General features: G+C 41.1%; 1 long non-coding RNA gene and 1 pseudogene across 1 annotated transcript in view; one reads left to right on the top strand and one right to left on the bottom strand.

The window, feature by feature from the left end:
• The window catches only part of LOC132683391 (uncharacterized), a 70010-nt gene extending 52791 nt beyond the window's left edge, over nt 1-17219 (top strand). Inside the window, exon 3 of the long non-coding RNA XR_009612209.3 lies at nt 16013-17219. This is a non-coding gene — a long non-coding RNA (uncharacterized LOC132683391). The remainder of the gene's footprint in view (nt 1-16012) is intronic.
• A 1405-nt stretch (nt 17220-18624) lies between these two features.
• Nucleotides 18625-19337, bottom strand: LOC144617369 (cytochrome c pseudogene; annotated as a pseudogene).
• Nucleotides 19338-21708: the final 2371 nt, after the last annotated feature.

Genomic DNA, 21708 nt, shown 5'->3' with positions numbered 1-21708 from the left:
AGAGAGGGTTGAGGCAATAAGGGTATTCTCAGCTGCCCTCCTACATCTATGCACCTATTTCTCTGACCTGTATCAGAAAACTGTGGAATAATTAGTGGAGAGAGCACTTGTTTAGGAGTCAGGAGTCATGTAATTTGGGTTTGAGTGTGGTTTGACCACTAACACTTTGGACGTAGAGGATGCATTATTAAATGAACATAGACTAGAGTTTAAGAAGTTTCACTCAAAGCCACTCCTCACTTCTTACTGGTTATGTGATCACAGGCAAGCCTTGTGAGCCTCACTTTCCCATTACAGGAAATGGGGATAACATTTTATCTTTTAGAGTAGTTGAAAAGACTAAATAAAATGTTATTCTCCTGCTCCTTCCGTGCGTGGCATTAACTTGTCACTTCACTTCTCTGGATTGTGTGTCAATGGAGAAATGACAATAATGGGGAATTTTACCCAGCAGAGTCACTGAAGTGCTCTCTGTGGGGCCCAGGCACTGTGGTTCTTAGCTGTGCCTTATCTAGTTATGCAGCCTGAGCAGGGGACAAGGCTGGGGCTGGACACATGATCAAACCTAGATAATGGTGAAGACGGGAATGGGTGAATGCAGGGTGAGGAGAAGGGCTGAGGGCTGGGCTTTTCCTTATGCATGGAAGATATTTTTGGACAGTGATTAAAGGGAACAAAGAAGGAAGTATGACTGATGGTTTGTATATTGCTGGTATTACAGAAATAAGGAAGAGAAAATGACTAGCAAAAAAAAAAAAAAAGCAAAAAACGAATGGTAAGTCCCTCTTTTGAGAATGCATGAAATTAGTCCATGTTTTCAATTCTAGACAATGTTCTTTCAGATATGGAACGGATACCCTGTAGCTCAAGTACAGAAAGGGAGACAGCAGAGGAAGGGGTGAAATAAGGAACTTGATAGAATTCCATTGGAGTAGGGAATCGGAGCTAAAAAACGAAGGTACTTTGATGTTTTCTGAGGCATTTGCTTTTCTCTTTCAGTCCTCTCTGATGTGTTTCTTGACTACCTGCCCTTGCCCACTCCCCTTTCATGCAACATGACTGCCTTAGTCCCGACTTTGTGACATGGCCTGCCAGCTCAGAATCCACCACGGACTGGTCTTTAAGTCCTGGTAACTCAGATTTGGAGAGGGGATCTTGTTGGTAATTGGTTAGAAAATGCATTGGCTGGCCTTGGGTTAAAGGTCTGTGCCAGAACCCGTTGCATGGCAGTTTTCTGGGAGAAACTATGAGAGATACAGTTAATGAAATTACACCTGGGACATCATTTCTCCTTCTAATAGATGGCGATTGTACAGAAAGTGGTTAACAGGCCGCCTGTTTGCATTTAGGAGGATAATGCTGAGGGATAGAAGAGTTTGAAAAGTTTCATGTGGCAGATCTGGGATGGGCAAAGAGAAAGCTTCTTTTTTCTTGTGACCGAAGTGATGCATGTTCTGAAAGTCAGTAGTTTTCAGACTTGGAGTTCACAGAGCATTAAAATTAGAACAACAACAACAACAACAACAACAACAACACTGACATAAGGTTGTGACTTTATATTATGCCAAGAAAAAAATCCTAAAGACCTCCAACAATTACTACTTAAATAAAAATCATTTCATGAGAGAAATGACATTTCTACCCCAGAGAAATATGAAGGGCTTACTCTCAGGCTAGCAGAAATTCCTTGAAGTGGAATATGCTTTGCCTCATGAGAAACCAACTATGTTATACTTACTTATTTTCTCTTACTCCGTGCCAGCTCTTGAAAATTTTGTTGCAGGTTGATCTGAGTTGGTTTCTTGGTACTCGTTGGCTGACTTGTTTTGGGGGAACGGTTGCTGTAGTTTAAAAGAAGACACGTAGGTCATAGAAGGTTAGAGCATGTCATCTAGTAACAGGACGAGAAAACTGACCATTATTTGATCATTTATCTATTCATTTTGCTCATTCACTGAATGAATATTTGGTGCACACTGCTATGTGGTTCACAGATATCAAACGACTCATCCAAGATTATTCATTAATTTTAGTTAATTGCTGAATTGGCTTTTTAAAAAAAGCAGTCTTGGGGCGCCTGGGTGGCTCAGTTGGTTAGGCGTCCGACTTCGGCTCAGGTCACGATCTCGTGGTATGTGAGTTCGAGCCCCGCGTCGGGCTCTGTGCTGACGGCTCAGAGCCTGGAGCCTGTTTCAGATTCTGTGTCTCCCTCTCTCTCTGACCCTCCCCCGTTCGTGCTCTGTCTCTATCTCAAAAATAAATAAACGTTAAAAAAAAAAATTAAAAAAAAAAAAAGCAGTCTTCTTCCTACTGATACCCTTTGCTTTTCCAATTGGACAGGTTGTGGGGGATTAAACGCAAGTTTTAAACATGTGGAATCAAGATTTCAAATTGGGTTTTTCAGAGAAGGGGTCTTGGCTAGATTAAACCTCCAGGAAAAGAAAGGTTGAACTAGCCGCCGGTGTTTCAAATGTAAAAAAATTGCAGGTACCGGTGCACTAAAATGTAAAAAAACTGAACCCCTCCGATTAAATTAAATCTTTAATTTAAAATTTCTTTCAAAAAATTTTTTTCTCCTTGGTAGGCATTACTTTCATAAAGGCATATATGTGGAAAACCTTTTCATTTCAGGGAAGACTGCTTATATAGCTATATATTTGTTCAGAATGATTCTCCCTCCACCCCCCCCCCCCCCCATTCTTCAAGGCATTATTGTATCATTTATGTGGGTGTCTGGAAATTTTCTAATTCTTAAGATTTCTGATCATGACCAAATTTCATTCAGGTGCTGCTCCTCTTCAAATAGAAAAGTTTGAATAAAACCTTTATCTTGGTCTGACAGAGAGAAAAAGTGAAGGGAGAGATGTCCCAATTCTCTCAGTTTCCATTAAGTTTAAGCAGAAGCTTTGCCTGTGGAAAAGGAGATATTCTGATGGCAAAGAGACTGAGGAGATTAGGTGGCTTTCACACCACCATGTAGGATGTCATTCACTGAATATCTAGATAACCTGATTTCCAGGTCCACACAGAGGTATATGCTCTGCTCTGTGCAGTCAGTAACAGCACTGATTTACTCTGGGAACCTTCCCTACATTACAGTTAACTTACAGTGCAAGTGATTTGCACTTTAATGGAGTTGCAAAGTCTGTGAACTTCATTTCTATGCATTCCATTCCCATTGCCTATAGCTTGCATTTAATGTCAAGTCAGTGTAGACATTGTTAATGTCTTCCTGTGTCATTTCCCCCCTCTTAAATGCACTTATAGGATTGAAGAATTTTCATGATATTACCTTTGGCTTTAAAGTATGAAAATTTTAGTAAATAGAGAAAATAATGTAAATACAAATTAAAATTACCAGAAATTCCATTTCCCAAAGAAAACCACTGTTAGTATTTTGGCATATGGCCTTCCCCCACATCGTGGCAAAATAGAAAAAAAAATGCTATTTAGAGGAGCAGTGACTACAGAAACTTCTGCATTTTAGAGGAGTAGTGTAAGTCATCTCCGGTAAGGTTGATAATTTGTTTGTTTGTTTGTTTGTTTGTTTGTTTGTTTATCTAGGCCAGCAATAGTTTGGGAATAATTCTGGATCAGGACAATAGAACCCAAAAAGTCCTGCATTCGAAAAGCCAAATTTAAGACTTGATGCATACCTCAAAAAGTAGGTCCACAAACAATTCGCAAGAAGTAAAAATAACACTCTGTGCAAAGGACAGAAAAGGAGAAATAGTAATTCATTCAAATTACAGTCTTGTGTCTATTTAGATACAATATGCTACAGCTCTGTTTATTGTCTTGCCCATTCAGGCTATAACAATGTTACTGCTTTTTGGCTTTGCATATTGATATACAGTGTTTTTCATTGTGATCAAGAACTGAGGAGGGAAAAAGGAGAGAGATTTAGTGAGCTATGACACAATTAAGATTTTACGTTGCAATGTCTCTTTGGTTTGTTGTGTTTTGTCAAAGATGTGTCTGGTCTCTATTGTTTTTATTATTTCCAGCTGTCCTAATTATTTTTCTCATTTGATTTTAATTCAGCTTTCGAAGAGGAGCTGGCTTGCCAGGTGGTTATCATTTTTTCTAAACTCTTTCAGATCTAATGAAAAAAGATGTCCAAAAAAGTCGTTATTTCAGCATTTACGTGTAACATGTTTATGACCCCATTGATGAGGGAGTCACGTGTTCCTAATGCTGATTCCTATGTTGACACTGACACCCAGACCCTGGGAGAGAAGAAAAAGGCACAACCTTTCAGAATGTGTGTGTATTTGTTCTTAAAAGGGAAGAAAAACCAAAACAAAACATAGTGTGTTCTTGATTGGGAATAAAATGTTGACGTAAGACAAATGTTGTATATGAATACCCTTAAAAAATAATCCTAACTAACATTTATTGCTTGCTAATACTTTTAGTTTTCATAAGCTAGGTTTTCTTTGGGTTACATGTTAAGCAACCTATTAAAACTCATGAAAAAGGGAATAAAAGACTTGATCTAGAGGTAAAGGGGTCTATGAAGTCAAGTTCAGCTCCATGGAGTGGAATGGGTGTCAATTAGTCACTTACCTTTGGGAAATGAAACAAATAAATGGTTATTTTTCATTTATATTAAGTAACAGGACAGTTAAAAGCCACCAGGCAGTTTTTCTTTGGAAAACTTGGCTGTATGAACCTTCTCCCCAGACTTGCCTCATTGGAGGAAGGCAGCTGGGTGACTGCAGTTTCTCGTCTTCCAGGTGCTTCCATGCCCCATCACCCACTGTCCTTCATCATCTTCCTCGGGCCACTCTTTCTCAATCTAGGTCACTTCCACCTTTCATGCCTCCTTCAAGTGATTTCCAAAGCTGATTGCTCAACGGTGTGTGCATATCCTCAGGAGACGCAAGTGTTACTACTTGGAAAGCCAGCCCGTGCCCTCTCTTTGTGTGCTCAAACATTTCACAGGGTAGTGAGCAAGCCCAGAGAGGGCAGGCTCTGCAGGTCGTGTCCACACTGCTTCCTTTAAACTACTAAGATGTGTCTAAGATCTATGCCTGGTGCGTGAAAGAGCTAATCCTATTCCACAGTGCTGTCTGCCTTTCTTCCTTCCTTCCTTTCTTTCTTTCTTTCTTTCTTTTTTAAATTTTTAATGTTTATTTTTGAGAGAGAGAAAGGGCATGCACAAGTGAATGGGGAAGGAGCAGAGAGAGAGAGAGAGGGAGACACAGAATCTGAAGCAGGCTCCAGGCTCTGAGCTGTCAGCTCAGATGGGGACTCGAACTCATGAACTGCTAAATCATGACCTGAGCCAAAGTCGGACGCTTAACCAACAGAGCCACCCAGGCACCCCTGTCTGTCTGCCTTTCTTAATGCATACATATTAAAATGACTTGGCAAGAGGGACTGTTGTGAAGGTGGGGGCCCCTGAGCCTCCGTGTCCTTCTTTGTAGATGGGGATTCCGATCAATGGGGTGGATGTGAAGATTCAGTGTGTATGTGAAAGTGCCAGTTACTGAGTAAGTGTCAATAACTATGAGTTCCTTTTCCTTCCTCCCTCTGATAAGTATTCCAACCCCCAGTTATTTCTCCAGGGCAAGTGAGTGGAAAGTAGGTGTGGAGTCTTTATGTGTCACAGTGTCACTACCCCATGCCCTGCTGCATAAGGTCCTTGCTAGACTCATCATTGATATGGAAGTCATATTAGAAAATAACTTGAGAAAGTAACAGTTTTCTAAGAATGCTTGGCCTACACTGGCCATTTTATCCTTTAGAAAAAGAACCCTAAAGCTAGAATTATGGACGTGACCCTTTTCCTCTCTTTGAGAAATAGGATAGTTTCTGGAAGAAGCAGCACAGAGCATAAAAACTGCCCTGGACCCAGAATTGTGAAATGTATTTTAGAACTGGTCTGGACCCAGCTTTCAATATGTGCCGCCTTGGTCTGTTCTCTTCATACGCAAAACTATCCAGAGATAGCCCAGCCATGCGCATCCTGGGGCACCTGCTTCCTGCCGATCACAGCCTGGTGCGGGCCGTTCCCTGCGGGAGCCGTGGCCAGAGCCAGCTTCAGTTGCTCCCTTTGCTCTGTTCTGACTAAGAATGGCTCCATCCTCATTTACAGAACCTCTTCCTAACCCCAGGCCCGAGAATCCTGCCTGCCCTTCCTCAGCGAGCAGCCACAGAGTCGTTGGGAGAAAACTCAGAGGTGGCTGGTTTCCTGATATTCTGCATTTATAGGAGAGCTTCGGTCCTCCCCACACTGAATAGCAAGCATCTTGAAAACCCTATCTCCCAGGCTCCCCTGCTCATATCATTTGGAAGCAAGGGATTCTTCGCCAAAATCTCCAGGTTCCTAGCTCTGCCATCCAGGAATGACTTTCAGGGAGTATTTCTTTAGCACAGCCCAGATGGAAATGGTTGTCTACTCCTGAATTTACACAAAAAGATAATTCTGTACTCCCTTGTGATTACTAAAATAATTTTTTAAAAGTGTACTTACAGCTATTTCAGGCCCCTGTATGTGATAATCGTGCAAAGGCCCTTGTGAATAGAAGTAGAGTGTACTTATTTGATAATCACCTGGAGAAACTTTCCCACCCACCTTGTCATCCTTCCATGTCTGCTTACCTCTTGCTCATCTTCAGGCGTCAATTCTAACGCCCCGTTCCTCAGGGAGGACTTCCCTGACCCCCTGGACCAGGTTTACTTTTGCAGCAATTACCTTAATTAATATTAAAGACTTATTTGTGTCAAAGAAGCAGAAACAAGGCTCCAGAATCATACACCTAATGTTAGAATCTTGGCTCTGTCTCTTGCTCGCTTTGTGGCCCTGGGCAACTTATTGAGCTTTTCTGTCTCTGTCTTAGGCTGCTTGGGCTGCTGTAGCAGAATACCACAGACTGGGCGGCTTACAAACAACAAACATTTATTGCTAGTAGCTCTGGAGGCTGCAAGTGCAAGATCAGGGTCTGGCATGGTGAGGTTTAGGGGAGGGCTCTCCCCTGGGTGGCACATTGCCCACTTCTGGCTGTGTCCTTCCAGGGTGGAAGGAGCAAGGGAGCTCTCTGGGGTCTCTTTTATAAGGGCACTAATCCCCTTTCTGAAGACTCCACCTTCATGATTGAATCCCAAAGCCTCCACCTCCTAATACCATCCACTGGGAGTTAGGATTTGAACATGTGAATTTTGAGGGAGAAACAAGCATTCAGTCTATAGCAACGGTCATTTCTCTATGCAGTGGTGATTCCCTATTATATGTCATAGAAGACCAAACTCTCCAGCCTGGCTCAAATCCCAGACAAATAGTTAAATAAAGGATGATATGAGTTTAATTTTAAAAAATGTTCATTTACCAGTAGGGATAGTTTTTTCTTTTAAAGAATTTGGCATTATGAATGTACGATGGCCTGAATTCTCACTGGACATTCTCTTTCTTTTTTCTACTCATATTAATGAGCAACACTTCATTATTTAAAAAAAATTTTTTTTAATGTTTATTTATTTTTGAGAGAGAGAGAGAGCACGAACGAGCATGAGTGGGGGTGGGGCAGAGAGAAAGAGGGAGACTGAAGCAGGCCCTAGACTCTGAGCTGTCAGCATAGAGCCTGACATGGGGCTTGAACTCACAGAGCCGTGAGATCATGACCTGAGCTGAAGTCAGACACTTAACCAGCTGAGTCACCCAGGCGCCCCCAAGCAACACTGTAATTTTTGCCGTATTTTCCTCCTATTTGTTTTGTGTGCCAGGTTTTACCTTCTACACTTCTGGAAATTAACTTTGTTATTAGCTATTACCTTCTTTAGTTAGGTTTCCAGGCCTTTTAAAATAGAATTGTTTCTGCTTTCCTTTTTCCTTTTCTGGACTCCTGTTGCTCTTCCTGGTAAGAGCTCGTGAGCCCAATATACCATCTGCCCCCTCCTTCTATTTTAGCTAGCACAAATCTTTTATAGACTCCCAGCCTCAACATGTTAGAGTTGAATGGGACCTTCAGGAATCAAGGCCGGCCCCATCATTCTGTAAATGAGAAAATTTACAGAGCCTCAAAAAGGGAAGCAATTAGCCACCAAGTGGAGCTAGTTAGGGGAGAGGCTCCTCATCACAGCACTGGACACTACCCCCCCCTGCAGCACAGGGCTGCAATAGGCTATAAACCCATTGCTGTGCATGGACATCATTCAACCTTTTCGATTTCTTTACCACATCATGAACTCTCTTCTACTAGACACCATTAACATTTCCTTTAAGAAATCTGAGACCAGCCCAACCGGGTTTTCCTGCTTTCCTTGTCTTCTTTTCCTTTACTTAGGGAATGTGTCCAGGGTGCTCTTTGGGTCTGATGTGGGTCCGTAGACCCGAATTGTTTGGTAAAGCCAGGCTGATACTCAGCTAGAAAATAACCAAAGCATGTTGCACACTGTTCTGCTCAGATAGTTAGCAATGATGCCCCAAATTCCCAGGCTGGACAGAAACACTGAGATCCAACAGTTGGCCTTTCTGGATTGAATTTCAGATAGTCCTTCCCTGGGCCATTCTCTCAAGGATTGCTTTGACAGTTAAGTGAGAGAAGAAAAGGGACAACATTACTGATTTTAAACAAAAGATAGATCAAAAGCATCATATATTTTAGCAGACCAATTCACACAAATGGAGTAGGTTTGCAAATAGAATTAACTAATTGAAGTGGATATGAGACATTTATGAACTTTGTATCAGAGCATGCTATGGTATAAAAGATGAGCCTACTTTTCAGGGAAGTTACATATTTCAGCCTTGAGAAGGGTTATCCATCCCCTCCCCTCCCCCACCAGGACCACGCAGTGGCTGATTCAGAAGGGGCAGGTGATCCTTAACTTACTACACAATGTACAAAGAAGACATCACATTTATTAATCAACTGAAAATAATCGCTCATAACATGCCATTAAAAAAAAAAAACAAAAACAAATGAAACACCAAAGAAGAAGAGAACTTTGTGTTCAAAGCAGAAGATATTGTACAAGTCATAGATTGCTAAATTTATGCAGTAGCCATTTTTAAAAATTATCTAAATGTCACAACACAAACACTATGTCACAGCAGAAAATAATCTTTTCCCCATGCAAAGCATGGCGTCATCTCTAAAGTTCCCTGCTATTAGAGGCACTTGCCAATGTTGTGGGCCAATTAAAAACTTTGGGCACATTGATCGTAACACTATACTTTTTTGTTTGTTTTTATTTGCTTTAGTTATAATAAAGCAGAATTAAGTGACAGTTGTGCCAATACAGGCAGATTAATCAATAGCTGTGTGCTCATTAGCTGCGGTTAGGAAGCTTCTAGTAACGGTGACTGTTGTCTCTCCGACTTCTATTCCACCCCTTCTTTCTGTTGTGGAGCAAACCTCTGATTATACATGATGCTATGCATTGCAAAAGAAGCGTGGTACTATTTAAATATTATAAATAATATATAAATTAAAATTTTTAAATATTCATTTTTGAGAGATGGAGAGTGACCGGGGGAGGGGCAGAGAGAGGAGACACAGGATCCGAAGCAGGCTCCAGGCTCTGAGCTGTCAGCACAGAGCCCAACGCGGGGCTTGAACCCACGAACCGTGAGATCTGAGGCAAAGTCGGACACTCAACTGACTGAGCCACCCAGGTGCCCCAATAATAAATAATATTATTTGTGCCTTATAGAATATGTGTAGTTTCAAAGATAAGTATTCTTGAAGTATAAAACAGCACTACAGTTTTGCTACAGCAGAGTGAGAGGGGAAACGTAAGTTTGATGTACGATGCCAGATGCCAAGGGGCAAAATTCCAAGCTCTCTTATAATCCAATTGACACATACAATATTTATTACAGAGCAGTGGGAGTTCATTATTTCATCAATAGGCTGAGAGATAGGAAGATTTGTTTTTCTTTTTGGGTGAACGACTGTTTACAATAACAGAATTCTGTATCAGGTGTGGATCAACCCTTTCTTTTTATAATTCCAGTTAGTGAAATAAACAAGGTGCCAGAACAAGGTGATGAACAGTGTGGCACGAGCATGCCCTTTAAATGGCTTCCAACAGTGGTTTAGCTAGTTGAGACTATAACGCAAACATTAAAAAGGCTACCTTTGTCAGATTTCTTGTTCTTACGTGGCCAGAATTTACAGCAATGGGAAAGGAAAATTAGGGCAGCTAAAAGGGGTGGTCAATTGCTTTTTTTTTAAAGTAGTTTTTTTTTAAGCTTATTTATTTTGAGAGAGAGAGAGAGAGAGAGAGAGAGCAAGTGCAAACAGGGGAGGAGCAGAGAAAAGGAGAGAGAGAATCCCAAGCAGCCTCTGCACTGTCAGCGCAGAGCCCGATGCAGAGTCTGAACCCACAAACCATGAGATTGTGACCCGAGCTGAAGTCAAGAACCAAATGCTGAACTGACTGAGCCATCCAGGCACCCCTTTTCAGAGTAGTTTTTAACACTTCTTTCCGTATTACCCGAATAATTTATACTTGACTAGCTGCAACCTTGCCTCCTCCAACGGAAGTAATGTGTACAAATTCAGTGATGCTCTTGTACCTTCAGGATCTCCCGGTAAGCAGGGGTGGTATTTGACATATCTAACTAGTAGGATAGAGATTCTGACCAATTGGATTGGACCCTGGCTGGGATGCTTTGTCTGCAGGCTGAAGGTAAGGCCTGCCAGATGGCTTCTGTTGAGATAATTTGGGATTTGTGGGGGACTATCCATGGCTAATGGTTTGGAGTATTCATCTCTGGGCCCTCCCACTTTGTGGGAGATGTTTAGATAATTCAGATCTGTGGATTACTCCAAGGTTGCATATCCATTCCTGTATATGTTTTTGTTGTGGGTTTAAAAAGCATGGGCAGCATGGCATGTTGGTAAGAGTTTTGGATTAAATGACCAAAAAAATCTGTATTAATGTAATGTCCCAACTCTGCTACTTAACCAACTGCATGAACACAGATAATACACATGATCTCATGCTTACCTATAGAATGAGGGTACTGGACGAAAACTCCCATCTGTTCCATAGTTCATTTAGACTTAACACTCATGCCTGCTCACAGACCATTAATACAAAAAACAAAACAAAACAAAAAAACCTTGCAGCTTTCTGAATTGTGGAAGTGCATAGTCTCCTCTCAGTGGAAATTTGCAACTGTAATGCATCTTTGCCCCAGAGATGTGACTTTCTCCTACCTTCACGAGGTCCGTATTTTTGGTAGTTGAGTACTATGAAATGAAAAAATGCTGTCGGTGCAGGTACTTAGTGTTCTATTCTGTCTTACAGTCTTCAATATCATGTCACATGAAATTGGCATGGTTTCTTAAATGGAAAACATTGCATACCTGGGCTCCAGTCTATACCTCCGAAGGAGAAATGTCACCCCTGCGGGAAGTTTGGAAGCCACTATGGTGGAGCGAGTTATCTGCTTTATGTGCTGCCAGTCTCACTCTGCAGATTGTAAAAGAGGAATAAGTAGACTAATTTTGTCACTTTCCATGCATCTCTTTCATTACTACAAGGAGGGGTGAGCAAAGACTTCCATTAATGCCTCTGGCTCAGCTGCCGTGCTGGCCATCAATAATCCTCTACCCTGCCCCTTCCTGCCACTGCATTTTATTGAAGGTTAAAAATATCTATTTCCTAAAAATTGTGGCAAGAAGGAAGCATTGTTCCCGCCTTCCTCACATGTGGGTAGGTAGACAGGGTTTGCTTGCCAAATCCAAATCTTTGTGTGGGGTAAATTACTCCTTACGCTGATCATAAAATAAGCATCTGACATTTCCTGCAAATGCTCTATTTCTTCCTACAGAATTAACCTGCCAAAAATATTGTGTTTACAATCTAAATATTTGGATTATAAGCCAAAAGGGTGGGGGAGTCTGTCGTCCTCCATATTTTGCACCGTGATGTGTCCAATAAATGTTAATTATGATAATAATAAATAATCAAAAAATAACATGTTGAGGGGGGAAGTGTGAGGAGTCAGGAACGGTAAATTGCATTAGTTATGAGAATTGTTAACAGGGAAAAATATGAAAAGATGCTGCCTCACTGCCTATCCTGCTGCAGACATTTTCCTAATTTTAGGATCTAGAGACACATGGGAATGTCGTGCAAACTGACTCAAGGGCTCAGGCTGGAATGACAGTCAGAAGGTGTGATGTTTCCTAACGGGCGTTGTGTTTGGTCCAGGGGCAGGTTGAAATCTCAGAGCACCATCCCTGGAATCGGAAGACTTGTGTTCAGATCTGTGCTCCAACAATTCCAAGTGACTTTTCCAAGCCCCTGTCCCTATCTCACCACAGGGCTAGTGAAGGTCTTGTCAGGGCTTTTCTGAGTGTTCGATGAGATTGTGCACGAAAGCACTGGTGCACACTGGACACAGTAAATACTCAAGAAGTGTAACTGTGATGGTGATGATCCCTGGAATCTCCTTCCTTTAATTGGCGGCTGCCCTGGGCCCGACCCAGTGCTCAGGACACAATGCCCTGGGCATGCCTTCTGTCGCGCTTTCCCTCCTGCAGAGGGATGCCTGCTTCTGGCCTGGACCATATGTCTCTTTTTTGGAGATAGCATCAGTTTCAAATATTCTGACCTGTTGTCTCCACAAATCAGTAAAATAACTGAGACATTGCAGTAACTGATAAATAGTAACTGGATGTCTTTGAGCAGTAATACAATAAAAATAGATACGACGCAGAAATTGAGTCACTGGCTGAAGGAATTCAGGGATTGATGAGGACACGTGTGCATGCTAGCCCATATTCAGTTCACTTATGTGTATGTATGTGCTGTTTCTTCGTTGTAAAGTTGGGAGAATATCATGCTTCTAAAATCCTGTCGGTTGGGGCTGATGCAAAGGTGACAGAGTGCCATGGTGGGAGGAGAAGGACACGGTGAATTTCCCAAGTACTACTGAAAGTAGTTAGGCCATTTAAAATGAATTCAAAAGAGTGTCAGAGGGTCAGAAGTATTTCCTTTAAAATTTGTATTTTATTTTCACATTAAAATAAATAACGGATGGCCAAAATTCAGTTGGATAAGACATTTTGTAAGAAATCATAAAATCATATCAGATTTAATTTCAGAAACTGTGTCTAGAGTTTTGATTTGAAATTATGGTTAACATAATTGTTCTATGATAATCAAAATTCATGGAGCAGAAGACTTTGTCAATACCGAAGACGTCCAAAGGAAGGTGCAATGTATTTATTTCTGAAATGATGGCCACAGAGCATACATGAGTCATGTTCAAGAGAAGGATAATGGAGCTGCATTCACAAGCCTGTGACTAATTGCAAAAAGCCTTGGAAAGCTGCTTAAAATTCTTTGCTTTGTTGATAGTGGTTTTTTTTTTTTCATTTAAAAATTATCCCATTTGCAAAACTGTCCCAGGGCACATGCTCAAATTATAATTGTTATTATTTTAAATGATTATCTATTTTGAGAGACAGAGTGTGTGTAAGTGAGTGGGGGAGGGGCAGGGGAGAGGGAGAGAGAGAATCCCAAGTAGGCTGCATGCTCAGTGCAGAGCCTGACATGGGGTTTGATCCCACGGCCATGGGATCATGACCTTAGCCAAAATAAGAGTTGGACGTTTGACTGAGCCACCCAGGTGCTCCTCAAATTATTTAATACATCATTTATATGGCAAATGACCTAGAGTAGCAACTAAATAATATTACGAGCAAATCCTCACTGTAGTATCAACCCACTGCACAAGATTAACTAGAATAAACAGAAGATGCTGAACCTGGAGATCTCCTTCTTGGCTTTGTGTTCATACATGGTGATAAAGGTCAGGTATACTCAGGATTTTGAATTATGACACCCCTCTCAGGGTGGAGATAGAAATTTCACTAATAATGATTGAAAGTAATGATCTTCGCGGGTGCCCGGGTGTCTCAGCTGGTTAAGCATCTGACTTCGGCTCAGGCCATGATATCACAGCTTGTGAGTTTGAGCCCTGCGTCAGGCTCTGTGCTGATAGCTCAGAGCTTGGAGCCTGTTTCAGATTCTTTGTCTCCCTCTCTCTCTGCCTCTCCCTTGCTTGCACTCTGTCTCTCCCTCTGTCAAAAATAAATTAAAACAACATACAAAAAAAAAAAAGAGTAACCATTTTCAGTAGTAACAGAAGGGACTGGCTGGTCTATACATATGTGGTTGTGATTTGGAATCCTGTGAAGGTAGCCAGAGTGCTTTCTTCGGGTGTGTTCATAGTGTAGGACCATGGCATCTGGTAGCTTAACCCACGCTGCCTGCATTTCATCATCCGAAGAACTGTTGTGTTGATAGGAATGTGGCGGGCAGAGGACTGAGAAGGGGGAGACAGGGCTGGTTGCAATGTGAACATTTGGGGGTGTGGGCCGCGTTAGACTGTGGCTGTGTGCAGAACCAACAGGTAAGATACTCTGACTAGTTCCCCTTGTTGTGATTTCATGTTTAAAAATTTTTTTTTAACATTTATTCATTTTTGAGAGACAGAGAGAGACAGAGCATGAGTGGAGAAGGGGCAGAGAGAGGGAGACAGAGAATCCGAAGTAGGCTCCAGGCTCTGAGCTGTCAGCACAGAGCCCGATGTGCGGCTTGAACTCACAAACTGTGAGATCATGACCTAAGCCGAAGTCAGACGCTTAATGGATGCTTAACCCAGGCGCCCCATGTGATTTCATGTTTGACAAGCACTTCCTGACTATAAAAAAGTTGCCTATTTAGGTTTTCAAACAGGAGAATCTGTACCAACAACCAATATTTGGCATGTCTAATTGTCTTGGCAGTTATAGTTCTCAATGTAAACTCATTAACTGCCTAGGTGAGGGAGAGAATGAAGTGACTTATTCTGTGCCAAGGAGAAGCAGAGTGAAAAAGAGGCTTTAGAGGGCTTTGGAATCCCAGGCTTGTTCTATCATGGACCCATATGTACTTCCATTGGCCTCTAGAAGCCTGACAAAGCATAGATACATCTTACATCGTCTGGCTTCTTGTTGTGCACTTATGTAAGTATATGAGCTTGTGCATGCTGGGAGAGAATCCCCCACCCCTTCTCTCCAGCAGTTGCCCCTTCTCTTCAGGTCTTTTGAAGCAGGCCTAGGCTCCATGGATGGAATACCGTGCAAAAAGTGGCCTATTAAGCCAAGGAGTGGGTCATAGAGTCCAAAGCATGCTTCAAGCATCAATCACTGTGTTCACTTTATGCTGTGATCTAATTCCTGGAAGACCTGGCATCTTCCAGGGGGATTGATTGTAGATCCTAGTTATATTCTTTTATTTTTATTTATTTATTTTTTTAAAGGTTTTTATTTATTTATTTAGAGAGAGCACACGAGTTGGGGATAGGTCAGAAAGAGAGAGGGGGAGAGAGAATTTTAAGCAGGTTCTGTACTGTCAGCACAGAGCCCTATGTGGGCTCAAACTCACAAACTGTGAGTTAGTGACCTGAGCCGAAATCAAGAGGTAGATGCTTAACTGACTAAGCTATCTAGGCACCCCTAGTTATATTCTTTTAACACAATTACTTACTTATGAGGACAAAATCTATTTTCTTACTGGAACAAAAAGCTATAAACCGAATAAAACCAAAGCCTCCATAGCCACTGCCATTTTAGATCCCAGATCTACAGATTTTGGAGAGTTATTGAACCATAGGCTTTCTAGTTAGAAAGGACCTTTCTAGTTAAAAGGGACCCTTAAAAGGGGCGCTCTACTTCAAATGAGAACAAAAAGAAACACATTTATATCACAACCCAGTTTATACACACATGTATACAGACACATGTACACACACATGTAACTGAAATAAAAACTTAAGGTAGTAACAGTTTGCTTACCACATGGCGTGTGTGCGGATGTTTTCTAATCTATTTTATGAAAAATATTCCTGGCCACTAACCCTCTAAATTGGTTTTACAATCGGTAATGGAGTATGTGTTTATGTGCGCGGGCGAGTGTGTGCGCGTGTGACTTTGCTGCGTTCAACCCTTATCCTCTGCTTGAGTCCCATCTCTTAATTCTTTTCTTCTCCCAATTGTAGGAGCAGTGACCTGATGGGAGTTATCTAGCTTATCTGTCATGGAACTGGGGTGTTATGATGACTCATGCGGGACAAACATTAAGGAAGGAAGGAAGGAAGGAAGGAAGGAAGGCTGGCATGAAAACAGAGAAATGGAGTCAGTGCCCGAGGGCAGAAACCGGTGTGGTCGGCAGTCACGCAGCCTCGGGCAGAGCGAGGAAGAATGTTTTCAGCATCCTCAGAGGTCTTCGATGCTGTCAGTTTTCTGCGTGTCTTTGAGCTCCAATTCTCTCACCCTGGGCACAGCAAGGCCCTCTGAGGGAAACTAATGCTGCTGCCTAAATGTTATGGCTGAAATCATGGTGCGTGTTCACCCCCAGGGTCATATTATTTCTGATTTAATCATAATAATAATAGAAATAGCAGTGATTATAAAAATAATAATAATCTCCATGATTTATTGGGTGATTAGTATGTACTGGCACGTGATGTACTTTATCTTATCAATTTTTGCTCAGATCCTCTTAAGTAGGCCCTATTCTCTCCATTTTACAAAGGAGGCGATAGACGCTTGCAGAGATTTGATGATTGGCCAATGTCACACCACTAGTACGCGGCAAAGCTAGGATTTGAACTTCCATCTGCACGATCCAGCGTGTCTGCTCAACCACAAGACGTTTGTTTTATGGAATTGGCCGGACGACTTTTAGATCTGAGAGAGTGCTTTCCTTAGGGAGTTGTATCTCCCTCTCTTTTCAAAATTCCTGTGTTTTCTGAAACCGATTTATATTATCTTGTTATTCCAGAGACCTGCAGAGAAGCCAGGCGAAAGATAGTAACCTTTCTCTTAAAAAAATGTTTTTTGAAGATAATAGGGAAAGTATAACAATGTCTAAATTGAAAGCACTCATATTTCTATTTGCATGCCACCTGGATACAAGCTAATGTTAATGGGCCCCAAATCCATGCATTGTAAGTGTGTTTGCACTTCTATTTTCAGAAGATATTATTTAAGAAAACTCTTAAGTAAATCAAAGTGTAAACAAAATCTAGCTTTCATATTGTAAAATGCAGAATGGGAAATAAAAACCTAATTGTGAAAGGCAGACATTTATTTACTTAGTACGACATTATAATCACTGTGATTTAGACCAGGGGCTTTACTTAAATGAGAACAAAACCTCGGGAATATAAGTCCAACTCTTTAATTTGCTAATTACATTTCCCGGTGATAGAATGAGGCTTATCATCTGTGTGGGTGGTGTTTTATTATGTTATTTTATTAATATGTGAAGAAGAGGCTATAAAAATGGTGCAATGTTCCTACTTAATACACAGATATTTTAAGCCTGAAGTTAGTAATTATGAATAAAATTAAAATCCATTGCACATTAGTTACAGAAAATAATATACAAACTTAATTATATCTTCTAGGTAGCAGTTAATTCTATTCCATACTATTCATCATTAGAGAAATTAAGTATTTGACAAAGAGGTTAATTTGAAAAAGAGATAGATAGTAGAATTAGAGACCTTCAGAGCTGGGTGGAGTATCTTATAGGTACTATAGTTGTTTTATGAATAGGGGAATCCGGGTGGGGAGAGCTTGGGGAAGTGACGCAGTGAGGCAGTGGAAAACCTCCTCGGAGAAACCAGTGTCTCCTTATGTCTAGGCTGGTGAACTCCTCCAGAATTGTTGTTCAACCGATCAATTATCTTGGGCAGACTCTGGATGCTTGAGCAAATGGGCCTCAATAGTAACAATCAAGAGACTGCAAAGCAAACTCACAAACTCACAAGTCCTTCATAATAGAGTCAGAAAAAAAGTACTTTCAGGGCGCCTGAGTGGCTCAGTAGCTTAAGCGTGTCTCTCTCTCTCTCTCTCTTTTTTTTTTTTACTTAGGACTGTTGTATTTAAATTTTGGCATCAGTCATTAGATCAAGCACATTAGAAAAATCATGATCTGTGATTTTGTTTTTTAATTATCTTAAGCCTTATCACATAATTTACAAATTTGTACTGATGATATATCTCCTCTACTTTAACCCTTCTAATGAGTTAGCAAAAGCACCATTACCAATCATACATATGGTAATTCCACAGTTGCATTTTTGAATAGCTGTTTAGAAGACAATCCTAAATTATAACTTAGTAAAAAAAAGAACACAAGCCAAATCTGTTGCTATAATTTATCACATTGAATTTTAAAAGCATCTGACCTTACAGATCATCTATAAAATGTGAGAAGTGTTAATATTCTTTATTTAATATTATACATAAACCACACTAAAATGCCTTTCATTAAGCAAAAGGCAACATTTTAGATGCGGGGAATTTAAATTGGTGTAGTTAAGACTAAAAAGATAAAGTGGACATTGCCAGCTTATCTTCAGCCCTTGCCTTTAACAGGCTAACAAACACAACTTGAAACACAGCTGAGTCTTGCTGTTCTGATACAGTGAAGGGATTTCCTCAGTATTTAAATATATTAATATAACCAGTTATATAAATCTAAATATAAAACCGATCTCCTGTAAGTTTAGAGATGGCATTTGCCATCTCTCTGAAAAGCTCAACATCTAATCAACTCCAATCATATTTTTCAAAGGGGAAAACAGTGACAGCACTTTCTGAACCAGAATTACTATCAAAGTTCAAAAAGCAAATCATATTCATTTAACCACAAGCCAATCTTATTTAAATCAGGACTGTCCAAAAGAAATATTCTCTCAGCCATTCATGATCTGAATTCTGGTGTCTGAGATCAATTTAGATATGGTACACATAAAAAAAGTTATGAGACATTTTTGTTTTGTAATAAATAAGGCAACGGCCAACTATTGCTCCTTAGTAGCTTTTTTGAGATAAGCTGTCAAGCTTGTTCTTTCCCCTGCCTTTTAATGCCAGCGAAGATCATTTTTGTTCCAGGGATGTACTTCTTGGGATTCTCCAAATATTCCATCAGTGTCTCCTCTCCCCAGGTGATGCCGTTGTTCTTGTTGGCATCCGTGTAAGAAACTCCAGGGGCTTGACCTGTCTTTCGCCCAAATAAACCATGGAGATTTGGCCCAGTCTATGCTTGCCTCCCTTTCCCACAGTATGGCACTGGGCACACTTCTGAACAAAAATCTCCTTGCCCTTCTCAACATCACCCATTTTTAAATCGCTCTTTGGTTGCACATGAAACGAAGGTGCCTGCTCCCAAGCCGGACGTCCAGCTCTTTCAAGCGCCTGACTCTTGATTTTGGCTCAGGTTACGATCTCACGGTTCATGGGATGGAGCCCCACTTGCACTGACAGCGTAGGGCCTGCTTGAGATTTTCTCTCTCCTTTGCTTTCTGCCCCTCCCCCACTCCTGCTTGCTCTGTCTCACAATAATAAACATTAAAAAAAGAAAAAAAATTTCATCAGTGTTTCAGTTTACATGTCCTCTGGCACTACACAAATATATTTAGGGAACCAAGAGGAGTTTCCTATGCAACACTCACAGTAATGCCTGTTAATCCCATGAATTAATGGTGAAAGGATCGCTGACTTCAGGACGGCTTGGCAATAAGCACCATTAAGCACCCAGACTCTTTGTAGTTATGCATACCAGCCTGGAGTAAAAATAAGGTTCTCTCCAGTTGATGACCTTTCTGTGAATAAACAGAATCTCTGACAGTGAGCCACGGCACATGGTTCTCGAGACACATGGGCCACTTGTTTTTGAAATAGAGTGACATGCTGAAAGCCTCAGGGAAAAATAGCACTTAAAACATAAAAACATAGCAATTCCTATTGAGCAATCCATCCCTATTCTCGTTCGGGAGCCGGAACCATATGTGTTAATGGCCTACAACGTGCGCCTGGAGTCATGATAGATGAATATTGAATACAAGTACCTCTGAAAGAAATTAAAGATGAAAATACCAACACAATCCTTGTCCGCCCAAGAAAGGCAACCCTTAAGCCCCCAATGACTTTTTTCTCTTTCCCATAAACACTTCTGAAAAATAGCAACTCTTTATTGAATAGCATTCACTGTGTACCAGGCACTGTGCCTTAAGTGACTTTTTGCAAGAACCCTGTGAGAAAGCCCTTATTCCCTCCATTTTACAGATGGGGGCTTGGAGAGGTTAAATAATCTGCTACAATGTTATGGAGCTGACATATAGACCCAGGTTGTGGAAAAACAAAGTCACTAAACAAATTAAAAGTAGCCTACATGCTATTATTACCCTTTTGAAATAATCAATCTTAACTGAGTTAGTGAGTATTTTCCCTGATATTAGATCACCAGCCTGGTTGGTAGCAGAAGAATTGATGGGCCCTAGAAACCTGATATTAATTCCAAACCCCTTCCTGAGATGAAAAATATTGAGAATCAGACAGCGACCTTTATTTAGCCATTTGAATGAATGTACTGTTATTTTATAATAAAATGTTTATGTGCTTTTTTATATCAGAAATGTGCTTAATTATTTGGTGGTTTTCTGACTCTGGGATGACATAGTGGCTCTTCAGCTGGTTAAGACTGATTATCTCTGGTTTATAACACCAGAGCTTAATTAATTTACATATTCCTTACGGGATTTGGAGAAGAAAATTCTTAAAAGTTAATGGGCTAGTTTTATATTTAGTCAATATATCTTTAGCACAACTCTGGGCAACAACATTTTATGTTATACAGCTTAGCGCAATAATGGTAGTGAAAGAGACGTTGTTGATGGCTTTAACCAAGGTTTACATTCTAGCTCAAAGCTCTTTCTATTTCTTTTTTTTTTTTAATTTTTTAACATTTATTTTTGAGAGAGAGTGCGCATGAGTGAGTGTAAGTGGGGGAGGGACAAGCCAGGGAGACACAGAATCCGAAACAGGCTCCAGACTCTGAGCTGTCAGCACAGTCCGATGCGGTGCTCGAACCCACGAACTGCGAGATCATGACCTGAGCTGAAGTCAGACACTTAACCGACTGAGCCACCCAGGTGCCCCTCTTTCCATTTCTTTATGAGCCTGACCTTCACGAATGGAAGGAGTTTGGAGGCACTGACAAAGGAGAGGTGGAAGGTAGAGACTGGCAAAATAGGTGATTAGAATCTGACTGAAAAGTGGGGCTGTGGTCATTGTCCTGAGTTTCAAATGCCTGCTTTGCCACTTTTTGTAAAGCTATTTAACCTCAAACAACGAGCGCCATCTATACCACAGCTTCTATACCTGTGAAGCGGGGAATCGCAATACCTACTTATAAGGTTGTTGCAAAGACTAAATGTGCCCAAAGCAGGAGCTCGGTCAATGGTGGCAACTATTGAGAGATGCTGATGTACAAGATTTAGAAACTGGCTTCTCCAAAGTGAGGGCCTGCCCTGGCCTGCCACAGCTCTCTGAAGGTCGGAAGAGGCTGGCCAAGAGCCCACGATTGTTCTTAGGGTGCTCCCCTGCCCCCCTCTTTCCTGAGTTCATCGCTTGGGCTGTACTTACCAGGGTCACAAAGAAATATGATGTGACTTGTAAATCCCATGATTCAGGCACTGGTCTTTCCATTTTTCACATCAACTTGTATTACACTGGGCACACAGTGGCTGCGTCATAAATATGTATTGATCTTATTTAACTATAATGTGCAAAGTAGAACTTCTCTTCCCTGACTATGGGTTGGGGATGGTTACAGATAGGTGAGTTCTGCATAGTAGAGAATATAGCATATGGAAAGAGAACAAGGAATGAGTCTTCCCAA

This window comes from Panthera onca, chromosome C2, assembly GCF_046562875.1.
Source record: "Panthera onca isolate mPanOnc1 chromosome C2, mPanOnc1 haplotype 2, whole genome shotgun sequence".
NCBI lineage: Eukaryota > Metazoa > Chordata > Mammalia > Carnivora > Felidae > Panthera > Panthera onca.
Note: the sequence above shows the minus strand (reverse complement) of the source record. Positions and strands in the feature narration are given on the sequence as shown.